We start from the raw sequence: 17,273 nt of genomic DNA on the forward strand, positions 1-17,273 counted from the left end.
AGTTTATTTGTTTATTTTGAGAGAGACAGAGACAATGCAAGCAGGGAATGGCAGAGAGAATCCCAAGCAGCCTCCACACTGTCAGTGTGAAACCAGATGCCATTTGAATCCTGAACCATGAGATCATGACCTGAGCTGAAACCAAGAGTTAGACACTTAACCGACTGAGCCACGCAGGCACTCCCTGAAATTTTACATAGAATTATTATTTCTAAAAGAGTTGGTGTGGAATTCATTTTATTTCTTTCTTACATGTTTGGTAGAATTCACCAATAAGGCCATCTGAGCCTGAAGTTTTCTTGGTAGTAAGGTTTTTAACTACCAAGTAAAATTTTAAAAAGACATAGGGCTGTTCAGGTTATTTTTTCTTGATTGGTCTTTGGCATTTTGTGTTTTTCAAGGAATTTGTCAGTTTTGTCTAAGTTGTCAAATTCATAGGCAAAGTGTTATTTGCAATATTCTCTTATTATCCTTTTAATATCTAGACTCTGTAGTGATGTCAAATTTCTCATTCCTGATACTGGTAATTTTGTTTTCTGCTTTTCCTCAGTCTGGTTAGATAGCAGTTTACCAATTTTATTAATCCTCTCGAAGAACAGCTCTTAGGTTTATTGTCTTTCTGCTTTCTATTTCATTGATTTCCACTTTAATCTTTATTATTTCCTTTCTTCTTCTTACTTTGTGTTTAGTTTGCTCTTTTCCTATTTTACTAAGTTGGAATCTGAGATCATCAATTTGAGATCTTTCCTTTTTCTTTCTTTTTTCTTCTAACTTTCTAATATATTTAGCTCTATGTCTCTCCCGAAGAACTGCTCTACTGATATCCCACAAAATCTTATATATGATATTTTAATTTTCATTTGGTTCTAAATAGTGTCTAATTTCTCTTTTGATTTCTTCTTTGACCCATGGCTTATCTAAAAGCCTGTTATTCCATTTCCAAACATTAGAGGATTTTTCAGAGATCTGTTATTGGTTTCTAAGTTAATTCCATTGTGGTCAGAGAATATATTTTGTAATATATTTTGTATGATTTGAATCCTTTTAAATTTATTGAGGTTTGTTTTATGGCTTAGAATATAGTCTATCTTGGTGAATGTTCTCTGTGTACTTGAAAAGAATGTGTATTCTGCTGTTGTCATGTAGAGTGTCCTATAAATGGCAAATAGGTCAAGCTGTTTGATAGTCTTGCTCAAGACTATCAAATTATTTTTTTAAGTTTATTTATTTATTTTTAGATAGAGAGCACAAGCAGGGAAGGGGCAGAGAGAGAGGAGAGAGAGAATACCAAACAGGCTCCAGACTGTCAGCGTAGAGCCCAATGCGGGGCTTAAATTCACGAACTGCAAGATTATGACCTGAGCTGAAACCAAGTGTCATACACTTCACTGACTGAGCCACCCAGGCGCACCAAGACTATTATCTTCTTGATTTTCTATTTGTTCTATCAGTTATTGAGAGAGGAGTTCTAAAATCTCCAATTATACTTGTGATTTTTATCAACTTCTTATAGTTGCATCAGTTTTTGCTTCATGTATTTTGAAACTCTGTTGTTAGGGTCATAAATGTTTAAATTGTTATTGACCACTTTATCATTATGAAATAACGTTCTTTATCCCTGGTAATATTCTTTACTCTGACATTTACTTGTTCCAATATTAAAATAGCATGCCTGGGGTGCCTGGCTGGCTCAGTCAGAATGAGACTCTTGATCTCAGGGTTGTGAGTTCAAGCCCCATATTGGGCCTAGAGCTTACCTAAAAAACAAATTAAAAAAAAAATACAATTAAACAGCATGCCTGCTTTCTTGACTCATTGTTGACATGGTATCTTTTGCAACTCTTTAACCTGTTTTTGTATTTATGTTTAAAGTGTTTCTTATGGGCAGCAAATAATTGGGTCTGACTTTTATTGTCTGATCTGCTCATTTCTTTTCTTTCGAGTATTTAGATCATTCACACTTTACATGATTATTAATTAATACAGTTATATCTATAATTTAGAGATTATCAAGGCAGTAGCTGGGGAAACTGAAGGCTCATCTCTTTTGTTTCTTGTCTCTCACGGGTCACTGTCCTTTGATGCTTGATATCCAGTATTTTGAAACCATTGCTTCATATATTTTGTCTGAATTGTTGTTGTTGTTGCTGTTGTTGTTCCAGCTGGAGAGTAAATCCAGTTCCTGTTCCTCTATCTTTGCTGGAAGGGAAGTCTGAAAACCTCTTTTAATGAGTAATTGAAGCATTGAAGCATCTGAAACCTACAAGACCTTCACCTGTCTCATACATAATTTTGTCCAGCTGGGGGGTGGGGGGGAGGGTGGGGGGGGTGGGTGGACAACTTAGGCAACATAAACGAGTGATCCTAATACTTACAAATGTAATTTTGTGGTTTCTGGAGCCATTTTTTTAGCTAATAACATTTGATAAAATCCACAGATAGAAATTTTACATGACTTTTCAGATTTGGCAAGTATCGTATCATAAAATACTTATTTCAGGTACAATCCAAGGTCATTTCATCTTTCAAAATGTAAGATATTTTAAACCTCCCATTAAAAAAAATTAACTTTTAGGGGCACATGCGTGGCTCAGTCAGTTGAGAGTCTGACTTCAGTTCAGGTCATGATCTCATAGTTTGTGAGTTTGAGCCATGCATGGGGCTCACGGCTGTCAGCCTGCTCCACATTCTCTATCCCCCTCTCTCTCTGCCCCTCCTCTGCTCACATGCACACTCTTTCTCAAAAATAAATATTTAATAAATAAATAAATAAAAATTAAATGATTAACTTTTAAACTAATGAAAAATATTAGATGCCAACTTAAAATGTGGAAGGAAGTACATTGTTTTTCAAAATCCTTTTAGGGTGGAATGTGAGGGGTTTTTTTTATTGAAGACAACTATTCTAAAATGATTTTTTACTTTAATTTGTTTTAATTTTTTAAAATTTTGAGATAGAGTGAGAGAAGGGGAGGGGCAGAGAGAGAGAAAGAGAGAGAATCACAAGCAGGCTCCACACCATCATTGCAGAGCCCGATGTGGGGCTCAAACTCACAAATCATGAGATCACGACCTCAGCCAAAATCAAGAGTTAGACATTCAACGGACTGAGCCACTCAGATGCTCCAACTGTTCTAAAGTGATTTTTAATCATATATCCCTTGCTCAGAATCTTCTTAATAGTTCACCATTGCTCTCAGGATAAACTTAAAACTTCTAACATTATTTTGTCCTTGGAGACTTGGCTAGCCCCTGTTTACTGTATCCTGCTCTCTTACCAATGCCACCTCACTCTACTCTAGCCATATTAAACTGCTTTAGTTCCTTAAACAAGACATGTTCTCTCTTGACTCAGGCCTTTTGCGCATAAATATCTTCTGTCTAGAATATTTCTGTTCCCCTCCCAAAACTATGAAGGCTTGGGTTAGATGTCTCTTCCTTTTTTGTGCTCTCATATCCCTTTCTTTTTTTTTTTTTTTTTTTAAATTTTTTTTTTTTCAACGTTTATTTATTTTTGGGACAGAGAGAGACAGAGCATGAACGGGGGAGGGACAGAGAGAGAGGGAGACACAGAATCGGAAACAGGCTCCAGGCTCTGAGCCATCAGCCCAGAGCCTGACGCGGGGCTCGAACTCACGGACCGTGAGATCGTGACCTGGCTGAAGTCGGACGCTTAACCGACTGCGCCACCCAGGCGCCCCTCATATCCCTTTCATTAGTACTCACCACCCTCTACTGTATTTACTTGTCTCTGTGCACAGAAAAAACCTGGAAGCAGTATCCACCAGTAGCAACAAGCAAATCTAGCCACTAGATAGCGGTTTCTAAATACTATTCTCCCACAAGAACCAGGTCTTCTTGGAGAAAAGGTTAATTTAGGATCAAAGCAGGGACAGGATGACCAGGAACATCTTTTTTGTGTCAGGAAGTGAGGAAGTGTTCAGAGAATAATGGGGACATGTCAGTTTGGGGGAAGTCAGTTTGAAAGGACTTTTGCTAGCCAAATCTGAGACAATGTATCAAAATAGTGACAGTAGGGGCGCCTGGGTGTCTCAGTCGGTTAAGCGTCCGACTTCAGCTCAGGTCACAATCTCACGGTCCGTGAGTTCGAGCCCCGCATCGGGCTCTGGGCTGATGGCTCAGAGCCTGGAGCCTGCTTCCGATTCTGTGTCTCCCCTCTCTCTGCCCCTCCCCCGTTCATGCTCTGTCTCTCTCTGTCTCAAAAATAAATAAACGTTTAAAACAAAAATTTAAAAAAAAAATAGTGACAGTAAACAAATTATACCCATTGATTAAATTATGAGCCCATCAGTCTCTGATGATATAAATAAACGAATGATTAAATAGAAAACCTTGTAATGAATAGAATGTCAACTAATAAAACTCAAAAGAATAATTGAATTATAAAGTTATTTTGCAACCCTCATAGAAATAATAAATTCAGTCAAGAAACATCAGTGGATGGTAAAACTTATGGATGAAAGATGGGTCACAAACAGGTTTTATTTACATTGTCTCAAAGTAGATCTCTACAAAATAATAATTATACAGGAAAAAAGAGTAACTTTATTATGGAGAAAACTGAAGGCACATCCTTTCTCAAGTGATCAAAGTTAACATCAATGGTAGTGGAACAAATGGACATCATAACCCAACTGTTAGTAAACATCAGGCAAACCCAAATATAGGTACATTCCACAAAATAAGGGTCTACAAGTGTTCCAGTTATCTAATGGCTTGCAACAAACACCCGAAAACCTGGTGGTTTAAAACAACACTACTTTGCTACAATTTGAACAAGGTTCAGCAGGGACAACTCTTCTCCATCCTAAGGTATCAGCTGATACAGCCCAGAGCCTGGCTCCACTAGGCCTTAGCTAGTGTGGCTCAAAGGCTGGGAGCTAGAATCACATGAAGACTTTTGCACACTCACATCTATGACACCTGATCTCGAAGATTCAAACAGCTGAGGGCTGGAATGGCTGCAGCCCATCTGAAATCTCTACCTCTCTATGGTCTCTTCATCACCACAGCCTCAGAGTAACTGGATTTCCTATACATGACCTCAGGACTTCCCAGGGAATGTGTGTATGTGTCTGTGTGTGAAAGAGAGCCAAATAGAAGGTTATATGGCTTTTTCTACCCCAGCCTCATAAGTGACACAGGTCTACTTCTATTCATGGACTGAGGCACAGAGTTTGTCTGGATTAAGAGACAGAGCTCTAGAAGAACATGGGGAACTGGAAATGTGGGGCAATGCTGGGAAAAAATACAGTTAGCCCAATAATCTTAGAACATGAAGGTCAAGGGAGGGCTGAAGAACTGTTCTAGATTGGAGAAGAGAGCTGAGTAAATACATGCTCCTGGATTGAGTCCTCTTGCTATAAAGGATATAATGGGATAATTGGCAAAACTTGAACGCCCTCTGTAAGGGAAGGGCAAATGGGAGCTCTTTGTACTGTTATTGCAACTTTGCTATAAGTTTGAGAATACTGTAAAATTTTAAAAGATAATATACACTATAAAAGCTCCTTAAAAAAAAATCTTGCAGTTAATCCTTTCTTGAAGGAATGACTATATAATAAAAATAACCACCCATGTATGATACATTCATATGTTTAAATATCATTAAAGCAGACCATTGGATATTATTATCATAATTATATTTTTATTGATTATCCCTGCTGTGCCCTCTGTCCCACTGTGCTCTTAGATTTTAGTCTCCTTCTCTTGCAGCTAAACTGACATCCTGCTGGGAGGAACTGATTCAGCCAAATCCTGTCCCGTCTCCACAGCTAGGAGATAGAGGGGTACAACTTCTATAAGTAAAATCATACAGTATTTGTCTTTTTATGACTGGCTTATTTCACTTACCATAATGTCCTCAAGTTTTATCCATATTGTAACATGGGACAGGATTTCCTTCCTTTTTAAGGCCAAATAATATTCTATTGTGTGTATGTATATACCACATTTTATATATCCATTCATCTGCCAGTGGACATTGGGTGGCTTCTACCTGTTGGCTGTTGTGAATAATATTGCTATTGGAGCATTTGTGTATTAAAAACAAAAAATAGGGGTGTCCGGGTGGCTCAGTTGGTTAAGCATCCAACTTCGACTCAGGTCATGATCCCACAGCCTGTGGGTTCGAGCCCTGCTTTGGGCTCTATGCCGACCGCTCAGACCCTGGAGCCTGCTTCGGACTCTGTGTCTCCCTCACTCTCTGCCCCTGCCCCACTTGTGCTCCGTCTCTCTCTGTCTCTTTCTCTCTCTCTCAGAAGTAAATAAATAATAAAAAAATTAAATATATATATATAAGAATGAAAGAAGTAACCATAAAATAGCTTGCAGTGAGGATGAAGAAAATGAAGTCCTCCAGGTTTTGAAAGGCAGTATGCTATGTTTTTATGCAAGTAATGCTAACACTTTCCATGGAATTTTTACCTTAAGACTTGATAAGCTGTTTTCCTATATTAAAACCACTTATCTTGGGGCACCTGGTTGCTCAGTTGGTTAAGCATCTGACTTCGGCTCAGGTCATGATCTTGCAGTCCGTGAGTTCGAGCCCCGCGTCGGGCTCTGTGCTGACAGCTCGGAGCCTGGAGCCTGTTTCAGATTCTGTGTCTCCCTCTCTCTCTGCCCCTTCCCAGCTCTCTCTCTTTCTCTCTCAAAAATAAATAAGCATTAAAAATTTTTTTTAAAAATCACTTATCTTCACATAATGTGCACGAATTTAGTATTCTGGCAATAGGCATCATAATACTTATACAAATACAGGGCGTTCTACTTGTAACCAATAATTTGATGATTTTTTAAATTTTTTTAATGTTTATTTTTAAGAAAGAGAGAGACAGAGTGCAAGTGCGGAAGGGGCAGAGAGGGAGACACACAGTCTGAAGCAGATTCCAGGTTCTGAGCTGTTAGCACAGAGCCCGACTTGGGGCTCGAACCCACAAACCATGAGATCATGACCTGAGCCCAAATAGGAAGCTCAGCTGACTGAGCCACCCAGGCGCCCCAATAGTTTGATGTTTTTATGTTTTTATTTCAACATCTTCCTAGTAATCAGCTCTTCATTCAGAGTCTCGGTTCAACCAAGATGCCACAAATCTGAGCTGAGTAGAAGAAAGCAGCATGACCCAACTTTACTTTGGGCCTGTTACAAGAATAGATACTTTTCCTGAAAAGAGAAACTTGACAAAGTTTGCCTTTCCATACCTACTTCTATTTTATCTAAGATGTCTTTCCCTATTGGTTGTGTGGCCCAACGTAAAATTCCACTAGTTGAAAAAGTAGGTAAGCAGTTAATTAGCATTTCAAAAGACTATAAAAAAATGCGAAGGTGTATCTTAAAGACTCCCAAGGGAATTTCAGGGTGGGACAAACATGGTTACCCAACATAGTACTCATGAATGTCCTTCTTTTCTCCACTTCCCAACCTCCCCCTCACACATTTTTACCTCTTTCTCCAGCTTTCTCCACCTCTTAGCCACTTAAAATCAGCTTAACTTACATAGAATTAAATAATTTATATGAAAGCACTTTAAAATGATAAAAGACGATACAAACTATTAGTTACTTTCAGAATATAGTTCCATGACTAGCACATTGTGAGTACCCAAAACAGTAAAACCTTGGATTGCGAGTAACTTGCTCTGGAAGTATGCTGCAAGGCAAGCAAACATTTCTTGTAAATTAAAAAAATTTATTCATTTATTCACTTTTGACAGAGAGGGCATGGGGAGGGACAGAGAGAGAAAGAGAGAATCCCAAGCAGCCTCCTCGCTGACAGCAGAGAGTCCCATGCGGGGCTCAAACTCACAAACCCTGAGATCGTGACCTGAGCCAAAGTCAGCCGCTTAATGGACTGAACCCCAAGATGCCCCCATTTCTAATAAATTTTAACTTGATAAAGGAACGGTGTCTTGTAATACAAGTAGTATGTGATACTGAACATCACATGATCACAACTGAGCCAATGGTTCTTGAAATCTGCTTTTATATACAAGTGCTCCGAATTACAAGCATGTTTCCAGAATGAATTATGCTCCCAAACCAACACGTTTACTGTATATGATTGTGGAATAATTTACGAAAGCATTATGTACTCTGTCATTTTAAAAATCATGTACATTAAAATATGGCAAGATATGGGGAAATTTTTATAGCAAAATAACAGGCATAGTAATCTCTAAAACATTATTGAAATTAAGACAAACATCAAGACCCCAATCACGAAAGGGGGAGATCAATTTTAAAAATTAGTCACTACAAATAGTTAATAAACATAATATGCTACTTAAAATATTTTGGTATCATTTTCCCAGTCTTCTGAAAATCCCATAAAATAACACAAGAAAAAAATTTAGAAGTAAAACATGGCAATATTGGAAAACCAGGTAGGATGTCATAAGCAGGAAAAAAAATTGCTGATTGGAGTGCAAAATGGCACAACCACTTTAGAAAACATACTGGTAGTTTCCTATAAAGTTAAATATACACATATTATACAACTCAGCAATCCTATTCTCGGTAATTGCCCAAGAGAAATGAAAACTTATGTTTACACAAAAACCTGTGCACAGTGTTTATAGTGACTTTATTCATAATTGCCCAAAGTGGAAGTAGTCCAAATGTCCCTGAACTGGTGAATGGATAATAAACACATGCTGTCATATCCATACAGTGAAATACTACTCAGCTAAAACAAAAAAAGGGGGTGAGGAGAGGGGAGAACTGTCAATACAGGTGACAACATAGATGAATGTGTTTTGCTAACTTGAAGAGGCCAGACTCAAAAGGCTACATATTGAATGATTCCATTTATATGACATTTTAGAAAAGCAAAACTATAGTGAGAGAAAACAGATCAGTGGGGGCTGAGGGATGGGTGGAGAGATTTCCCTCAAAAGAGCACAAAGGACTTTTTGGACTGGTGAAACTATTCCATATTTTGATTGTGGCGGTTGTTATATAACTATTTGTCAAAATAGTTTATATTTATCAAAACTTACAGAACTGTAAAGTAAAATTTTACCGTATATAAATTAGACCATGGTAAACCCGATTCTACCTTCCCTCCCCACCTCCCTGCAAAACAAACAAACAAACAAACAAAACCAAAAAAAAAAAAAAACCCAAGCAATGAAAAAATTCTGAGGGATGTATAGAAGACATAATTCAGATGGCAGTGAGCTGGGAAACAAGTCAAGAGATCTGCAACCACACATAAGTATGGGAAGGAACCACTAGATGGTGGTGTTCATTTTTCTATCAGAGCCCAGGAGAGACTTGAAGCTCGAAGATCACAGGCCTGTCATTGGAGCCGTTGTTTGGAAAATTTCCTGTAATCCATAGCTATAACTCCTTGTGTCTGGCCTTGACTTGCATTGGTTTCTGTGTGTTTGCTAAGCCATTTCTCCGAGCCTTCCACTGATTCCGGGGGGCCATCGATATCTTTCCAGTAAAACTCTCTCTCTGCTTTTGTTTTTGTTTTTTGAAACAAACTGAAGAGCACAACGAATAACAGCTGTTAACCAATGCATTTTTTGCCTGTTTTTCTTCATTACAGAGAATTTTGAATATGTACAGAATAAATAGAACGGTAAAATGATCCCCCAATAAACCCATCAGCTTTAAGAGTCATCTTAAAGAGTAAAGAGTCATCTTAAAGAGTCAGCTTTAAGAGTAATCTGCTGCTCTTAATTCATCAAATTTCCAACCATCCCAATCCCCGTGCAAATAATTTTCTACAATCATTTTTAATGAGATAAAATTTACATATTTTAAAATAGACTTATTTTTAAAAAATGTTTAATGTTTATTTTTGAGAGAGAGAGTGTGTGTGTGTGTGTGTGTGTGAGCCAGGGGAGGGGCAGAAAGAGGGAGACACAGAATCTGAAGCAGGTTCCAGGCTCTGAGCTGTCAGCAGAGAGCCTGACACGGGGCTTGAACTCACAAACTGGGAGATCATGACCTGAGTGGAAGTTGGACGCTTAACTGACTGAGCCACCCAGGCACCCCCAAAATAGACTTACTTTTAAAAGCAGTTTTAGGTTCGTTGCAAAATTAAGGAGAAAGTACAGAGATTTCCCGTATACACCTGTCCCCACTCATGCATAGCCTCCACACTCCTCCCCCACCCCATTAACAACATCCCCCACCAAACTGGTTCATTTGTTATAACTGATGAACCTGCATTGAATTTCATTTTCACCCTGCCGAGGTCCAGCCCCAGCAGGTCCAGGGGTTCCCGAAGGAAGAACAGCTTCGGTGAAAAAAAAAAAATGGACACAGACAACAGCAGTGTGTTAGACTGGCCGCTTTATTGTAGCAAGCGTGGCATTATATTTGTTAGCAAATTCCTTGTAGTGTGCAGTTATCTATGTTTCTTGGCATTACCTAATTCTAAAAATGTTCCTTTGTGTAGTCACCCATTAGGGAACAACATAGTTATTTTCTTGTAACATTCCCTCCTACCCTTTCAAGGTCATCTAGCTCTCAACACCTCAAGTGGAATGTCTTACAAGGACATGACTTCTAAATTGTTCCTTTGTGCCATTTGCGGTATGAGGGACAAAAGTATTCGCTTTGGTCTGGGGTGCCAGGAGGGAGCCAAGAGGGCACTGGGAACCCACGCCTTATGTGCTCCCAGAGAGACAATGTATACCTAGGAACTAATGAACCATTCTGTACCTTAACCCACCAGGTCCAGTTATCATCTGGAATGCCTCCTGGGGGCCAAGTGGGCCTAGGGGTTGGAGTAACTTGTATCCATAGATACATTCTTTTGTTGCCGGAGTGGGGGTTTTGAATCCATTGTCCCCCTTCCTTGGCTGGGAAATATATGGGGCTATCCTTCCTTTAGGTAGAGGAGTCTATAGGGGGTGGCAAGGGCTGGATGTAGGGCCATAATTTCCCTGCGGAATCTTATTTCTTTCCCCAGTGGTTCTTTTCCCAGGGGGCCCGTCGTGGGCAATTCCCCAACCAACAAATCCCCAGGTGCTTTCATTGGTAGGGGGGCTGCCCCGACCAACGCTAAGGCCAAATTACATAAAAGCAGGAGTACAAGAAACTTCACTGTTGAGCCGCCCTGCAGTCCCCATCCGTCCACCGCCCGGGCCCTGCCATCAGGCTGGTTGGATAGCTCGGCTTCCAGCATCACCCAAAGTTCATAGTTTACATCAGGGCTGACTCTTGGGGTGTACTTCCATGGGTGTGGACAAATATTTACTTTATGTAACCACCATTATAGTATACAGAGCAGCTTCACTCCCCTAAAGATCCTCTATGTTCTACAACCTATTCATCCCTTCCTTACCTTAAGCCCTGCCAAAGTGCACAAATTTTAACTGTACACTTCCAATTTTTCTTTGAAGGACTTGGTTTAGAAATTCCCAATAGCATAGAGCAAAAAGAAAAAAAAATTTTTTGAGAGAAAACTTAAGAGGTAAATCCAGTCAACAAATGAAAAGTTTACTAGGATTTTCAGGAATTAATAAAGAGGAAAAAAAGAATGGAAAAACTGAACATATTTTGAAAGACAATTTCCCTTAATTCAAGAAAGATTTGGAACTTTATTCAAAGGCCTAAAAAGTATTTATTAAGATTAATAGGGGCGCCTGGGTGGCTCAGTCGGTTAAGCGTCCGACTTCAGCTCAGGTCACGATCTCGAGGTCCGCCAGTTCGAGCCCCGCGTCGGGCTCTGGGCTGACGGCTCAGAGCCTGGAGCCTGCTTCCGATTCTGTGTCTCCCTCTGTCTCTGCCCCTCCCCCGTTCACACTCTGTCTCTCTCTGTCTCAAAAATAAATAAACGTTAAAAAAAATAAAAAATTAAAAAAATTAAAAAAAAAGATTAATAGAAAAACATACATGCACATACCTTCATACATCATGGTGAAAATTCTGAACTCTAAGAAAAAGGAAATTCCACAAACTTCCAAATGGAAAAATAGGATACCACGGTAGGGAAAAATAGGAATACATAGGCAGAGAGGGAAAAGATTAGGACCTGATGTCCCTGTGTGGGAAAAACACATATTTTGGCACAATGCTGCTAGTGTCTGACCACAGCAAACCCCCTCGGGCTTAAGGTTCCTCTTAAGCAAGTAACATACACCATCTACTCCCCCTCAGGTTTCCCTCAGGAATTTGACAACAGACCTAAGTATGGCCATAGACCACCCCTCATACAAAGGAAACGAGCCACTCAGGAATGGACAAACCAGCGCCTAAAGTTGTCCAGCCAATGAGGGAGGACCTCAGAAGGAACAAAGGGGAAGGGAAGAGGGGGGACGACCAGAACCTTATAAAACAAGGACCCTTGTCTATTGTCGGTCGGCATTCACTTTCCAGTGTCCCCTCTCTGTAAAGAGAGCTTTCCTACTATTCTTTGAAATCTTCTACTCTAATAAACTTTTGCCTACTATTCATTTTGTGTCCACCTCTTCATTCTTCCAAGTGGCAAGTCAATGAATCCTGGGTCCTGAGGTAAAAAATCTTGCAACAATACCAGAAAAGGAACAAAAACTGTGTTGATATTAACTAACAATAAAATAATATGAAAACATTTTTTGATGTAATTTATACCTTATTTTTGAGAGATTCAGCCTCAGACCACAGAAAAAATAAATGAAATTTTTAAAAATGTATACATATATAATAAATGTGAACGTATGCTTTTATCATTAAAAAAATACAAATTAAAATAACACCACATTTTTGTACCTGTCATATTGGTGAAGGCTGAAAATTTGATATATAAAGGGTTAATGAGGGAGTGCCTGGGTGGCTCAATCAATTAAGTCTCTGACTCTTGGTTTCAGCTCAGGTCAGGATCTCACAGTTAGTCAGTTCGAGCCCCAGCATTGGGCTCTGCACTGAAAGCATGGAGCCTGCTTGGCATTTCTTTCTCCCTTTCTCTTTGCCCTCCCAGCTTGCTCTCTCTCTCTCTCAAAAAATAAATAAACATTAAAAAATTTAATTAATAAAGGATTAATGAGGATAAGCAGATGGAACTAACCAAATTTAAACAGTGTAAACTGGCAAAAAATTTTTGTAGGACTATTGACAATATTATCACATTTAATTTTTTAATTTTTTTTAATGTTTATTTTTGAGAGAGAGAGAGAGTGCAAGCAGGGGAGGGGCAGAGAGTGAGGGAGACACAGAATTTGAAGAAGGCTCCAGGCTCTGAGCTGTCAGCACAGAGCTTCACCTGGGGTTTGAACTCAAAAACTGTGAGATCATGACCTGAGCCAAAGTCAGATGCTTAACTGACTGAACCACCCAGGTGCTCCTTTATCACATTTTAAAAATACATTTTCACCCAGAAATTTTACTTCTAAAATATATACATATATGTGTATATATTATTATCGTACTGTGTGTAAACGCTATATGTTAGATATATTATTATATTATACATATATATAAATAATTTGGAAGGGGATAGTGAAAACAAATCATCAAACTAGAAAGAATCTAAATAGACAGTATCATCAATTTGAGACTGGCTGGAAATTGTAACAAATCTATACAGTGGACTCTGATAGGACTAGAATGAACCCTGTGTTCACTCTCTGGTCATTCAAGCATGTGCAGTGGAGAAGGGCAAAGTCGGGAGTGGAGCAGTTGAAAGCAAGAAGGGACCGTGGCTACCATCAGGAGGTTTGTGTTGGGCAGTTTCACCAGCTTTACCAGAACACCCTGATGAGGGTAGACCAGGAAAAAGAATGACATTACCAGAAGTGAGTGAGCAATGAGCAATGAGTATGCAAAAAGAATAGCTATGCATCACAGTACAGGCTAAAGTTCCCATGCAGTATCAGTCTTGTTTTCATAGTGAGAGCTGGTCCACATTTGCTCAGGGTACACTGAGACCCTGGTGGGGAAACATGTCCAGGTTTGCAGAAGAGTGTCTCAGCCTGGCCCACAAGACTACCACAAGGTCTTCTGAGAAAGAAATAGCGATTTGGGCATGGCTTAGCAGTAAAGACTTGTCTCTGCTCCACTGGCATCAGCAAGCATAGCTTAACTTGGGGCTGGAGGATTCACTTCCTAGATAAGTCACACACATGGCAACCAAGTTGGTGCTGCTGACTGGGAGTTCAGCCAGCAACTGAGAGCCATGGGCTTTAGGTCCTGTCCAGATAGTTCTTCCCTTAATGCATGGTACTCAGTTCCAGAAGAGAGTGTCTCAAGAGACAGGAAGTGGGAATTGCCAGATTCTTAAGACCTGGACCTGGAAATTAGTCCAGCATCACCTCAGCTGTATGCTATTGGTCAGAGAGCCTAGATCCCAGGGAAAGGACACAGACTCCACCTCTCAAAGGGAGAAACGAGGGCGCCTGGGTGGCTCAGTCAGTTGCGCACCTAACTTAGGCCCAGGTCATGATCTCATGGCTTATGAGTTTGAGCCCCACACTAGGCTTTGCACTGATAGCGTGGAGCCTGCTTTGATTCTATGTCTCCCTCTCTCTGCCACTTCCCTGCTCACGCTCTCTCTCAAAAATAAATAAACATTAAAAAAAATTTTTTTTTAATTTTTTAACATTTATTTATTATTAAGAGACAGAGCGTGAATAGGGGAGGGTCAGAGAGAGAGGGACACACAGAATCTGAAGCAGGCTCCAGGCTCTGAGCTGTTAGCACAGAGCCTGACACGGGGCTTGAACTCACAAACTGTGAGATCATGACCTGAGCCGAAGTCGGCCGCTTAACCGACTGAGCCACCCAGGTGCCCCACATTAAAAAAATTTTTTAGGGGCGCCTGGGTGGCTCAGTCGGTTAAGCGGCCGACTTCAGCTCAGGTCACGATATCACGGTCTGTGAGTCCATGAGTTCGAGCCCTGCGTCGGACTCTGGGCTGATGGCTCAGAGCCTGGAGCCTGCTTCGAATTCTGTGTCTCCCTCTCTCTCTGCCCCTCCCCTGTTCGTGCTCTGTCTCTCTCTGTCTCAAAAATAAATAAACGTTAAAAAAAAAAATTAAAAAAAAATTTTTTTTTAAAGAGAGAAATGATAAAGACTTTGGAAGCTATGTTTTAAAACTGCCACATTATGGGATGCCTGGGTGGCTCAGACAGTTAAGCATCCAACTTTGGCTCAGGTCATGACCTTACCGTTCATGAGTTCGAGCCCCACATCAGGCTCTGTGCTGACAGTTCCAGAGCCTGCTTCGGATTCTGTGTCTCCCTCTCTCTCTGTCCTGCTCTTGCTCTGTCGTTCTCTCAAAAATAAACAAGCATTAAAATAAAATAAATTTTTAAAATAAAACTGCCACATCAGGTTAAAGGAAATCAGTTTGTTATTTATGGATCCTCTAAAAAGCCTTGAGGGTTTAAATGCAGAGAACGTATTACGTATGACCTTACTTACTATGTGTAATATCTGGCATCACATTACATTGTCTCTTATACCTTAGTTAAGCCAAGATCAGACCATATTCCAAATCAGAATTTCCTGACCCATACCTTACCTCAACCTGTTTTTGGTTAAAACTCAGCTCCTATAGAAGAGCACTTGACTGAAAAGGATTTGGTCTCTTTTTGATGCGGTATTATCAACTGAATGTCAGCTTTGGATAGCCATATGGTAACATTTAAAGCTCTGGCATGGGGGAGGGGGGTGCCTGGGTAGCTTAGTCGGTTAAGCAGCCGACTTTGGCTCAGGTCGTGATCTCACAGTCTGTGAGTTCGAGCCCTGCATCAGGCTCTGTGCTAACAGCTCAGAGCCTGGAGCCTGTTTCAGATTCTGTGTCTCCCTCTCTCTGACCCTCCCCCGTTCATGCCCTGTCTCTGTCTCAAAAATAAATAAACGTTAAAAAAAATAAAAAATAAAAAATAAAGCTCTGGCATGCGGCACCTAGCTGGCTCAGTCAGTAGAGCATGAGACTCTTGATTACAGGGTCTTGAGTTCAAGCCCCATGTCAGATGTGAAGTTTACTTAAAAACAAACAAGAAAACATCCTGGGCATCTAGGTGGCTCAGTCTGCTGAGCCTCACACTCTTGATTTTGGCTCGGGTCATGATCACCAGAGTCATGGGATTAAGCCCCAAGCTGGGCTCCGCATTGAGTGTGGAACCTAGGATTCTCTCTCTCTCTCACCCTCTGCCCCACTCTAAAAAAAAAAGAAAAAAAAAAAAAAAGAAAAAGAAAAAGAAAGAAAAGAAAAAAAAGTCTTTAAAAATAAATAAAAATGGAATAGAATTTAATTATGACTACCCTGAGATCCTAGGGTAAAGAATACAGAAGAAGCTGTTTTTCAATATTTAAGTGGATGGAGACAGTATGAATAATTTCTAACATGAGTCTTGAACTAGAAATAACTTCTATTTACATATCTTAGTATTAAACTTCCTAATACATTAATCCATCATCCAAGTTATGTGCCATGCATATGTACTTAAAAAAAATATTTCAGAAAGTTCCTTGACCTTTGAAGAATGTAAGTTCATAAACTATTCCTTAAAGAGTTGTAAAAAATTTCTTGAAACATTGCATGAAATTAGTTTTCAGAAATGTAGTATTTGTATAGTTTGGTTTCCTGTCTAAACAGGCTACATTTAACAAATGTGTAACTTTTTGTGTTAAAATTTTAATGTCAGTCTTCAGGAAACCAACCTTTTTCTTAATAATTTTGAGATAGAGGGGTGCCTGGGTGGCTCAGTCGGTTAAGCCTGCAACTCCTGGTTTCAGCTAACGTCCTGTTCTCAGGATGCGTGAGAATTCAGGCGCTGCATGGGACTCTGCGCTGACAGTGCAAGCCTGCCTGGGATTCTCTCTCCCTCTCTCTCAAAATAAATAAACAACAAAAAAAAATTAATCTTGAGATGGAGAAGCTATTGCAACATTTAACTATATTTGGGAGAGGTCGGGAATAACATGTTTTATCTTTTAAATGGTTTGAGGTTAGGTACTTTTTTTTTTTTTTAACGTTTATTTATTTTTGAGACAGAGAGAGACAGAGAGAGACAGAGCATGAACGGGGGAGGGTCAGAGAGAGGGAGACACAGAATCTGAAACAGGCTCCAGGCTCTGAGCTGTCAGACAGAGCCCGAGGCCGGGCTCGAACTCACGGACCGCGAAATCATGACCTGAGCTGAAGTCAGCAGCTCAACCGACTGAGCCACCCAGGCGCCCCAGGTACGTCTTTTTTAAGTACAGGTTATTTTTGTTTTTAGTATTAGTTGCCCAATAGAAAACAATATGTACCATAAGTAAATATTTTATGTAAAATTTTATAGGCATTTTCAATGCGTTACAAATAATGC

The sequence above is a fragment of the Panthera leo genome, chromosome C2 (genome assembly GCF_018350215.1).
Source record: "Panthera leo isolate Ple1 chromosome C2, P.leo_Ple1_pat1.1, whole genome shotgun sequence".
NCBI lineage: Eukaryota > Metazoa > Chordata > Mammalia > Carnivora > Felidae > Panthera > Panthera leo.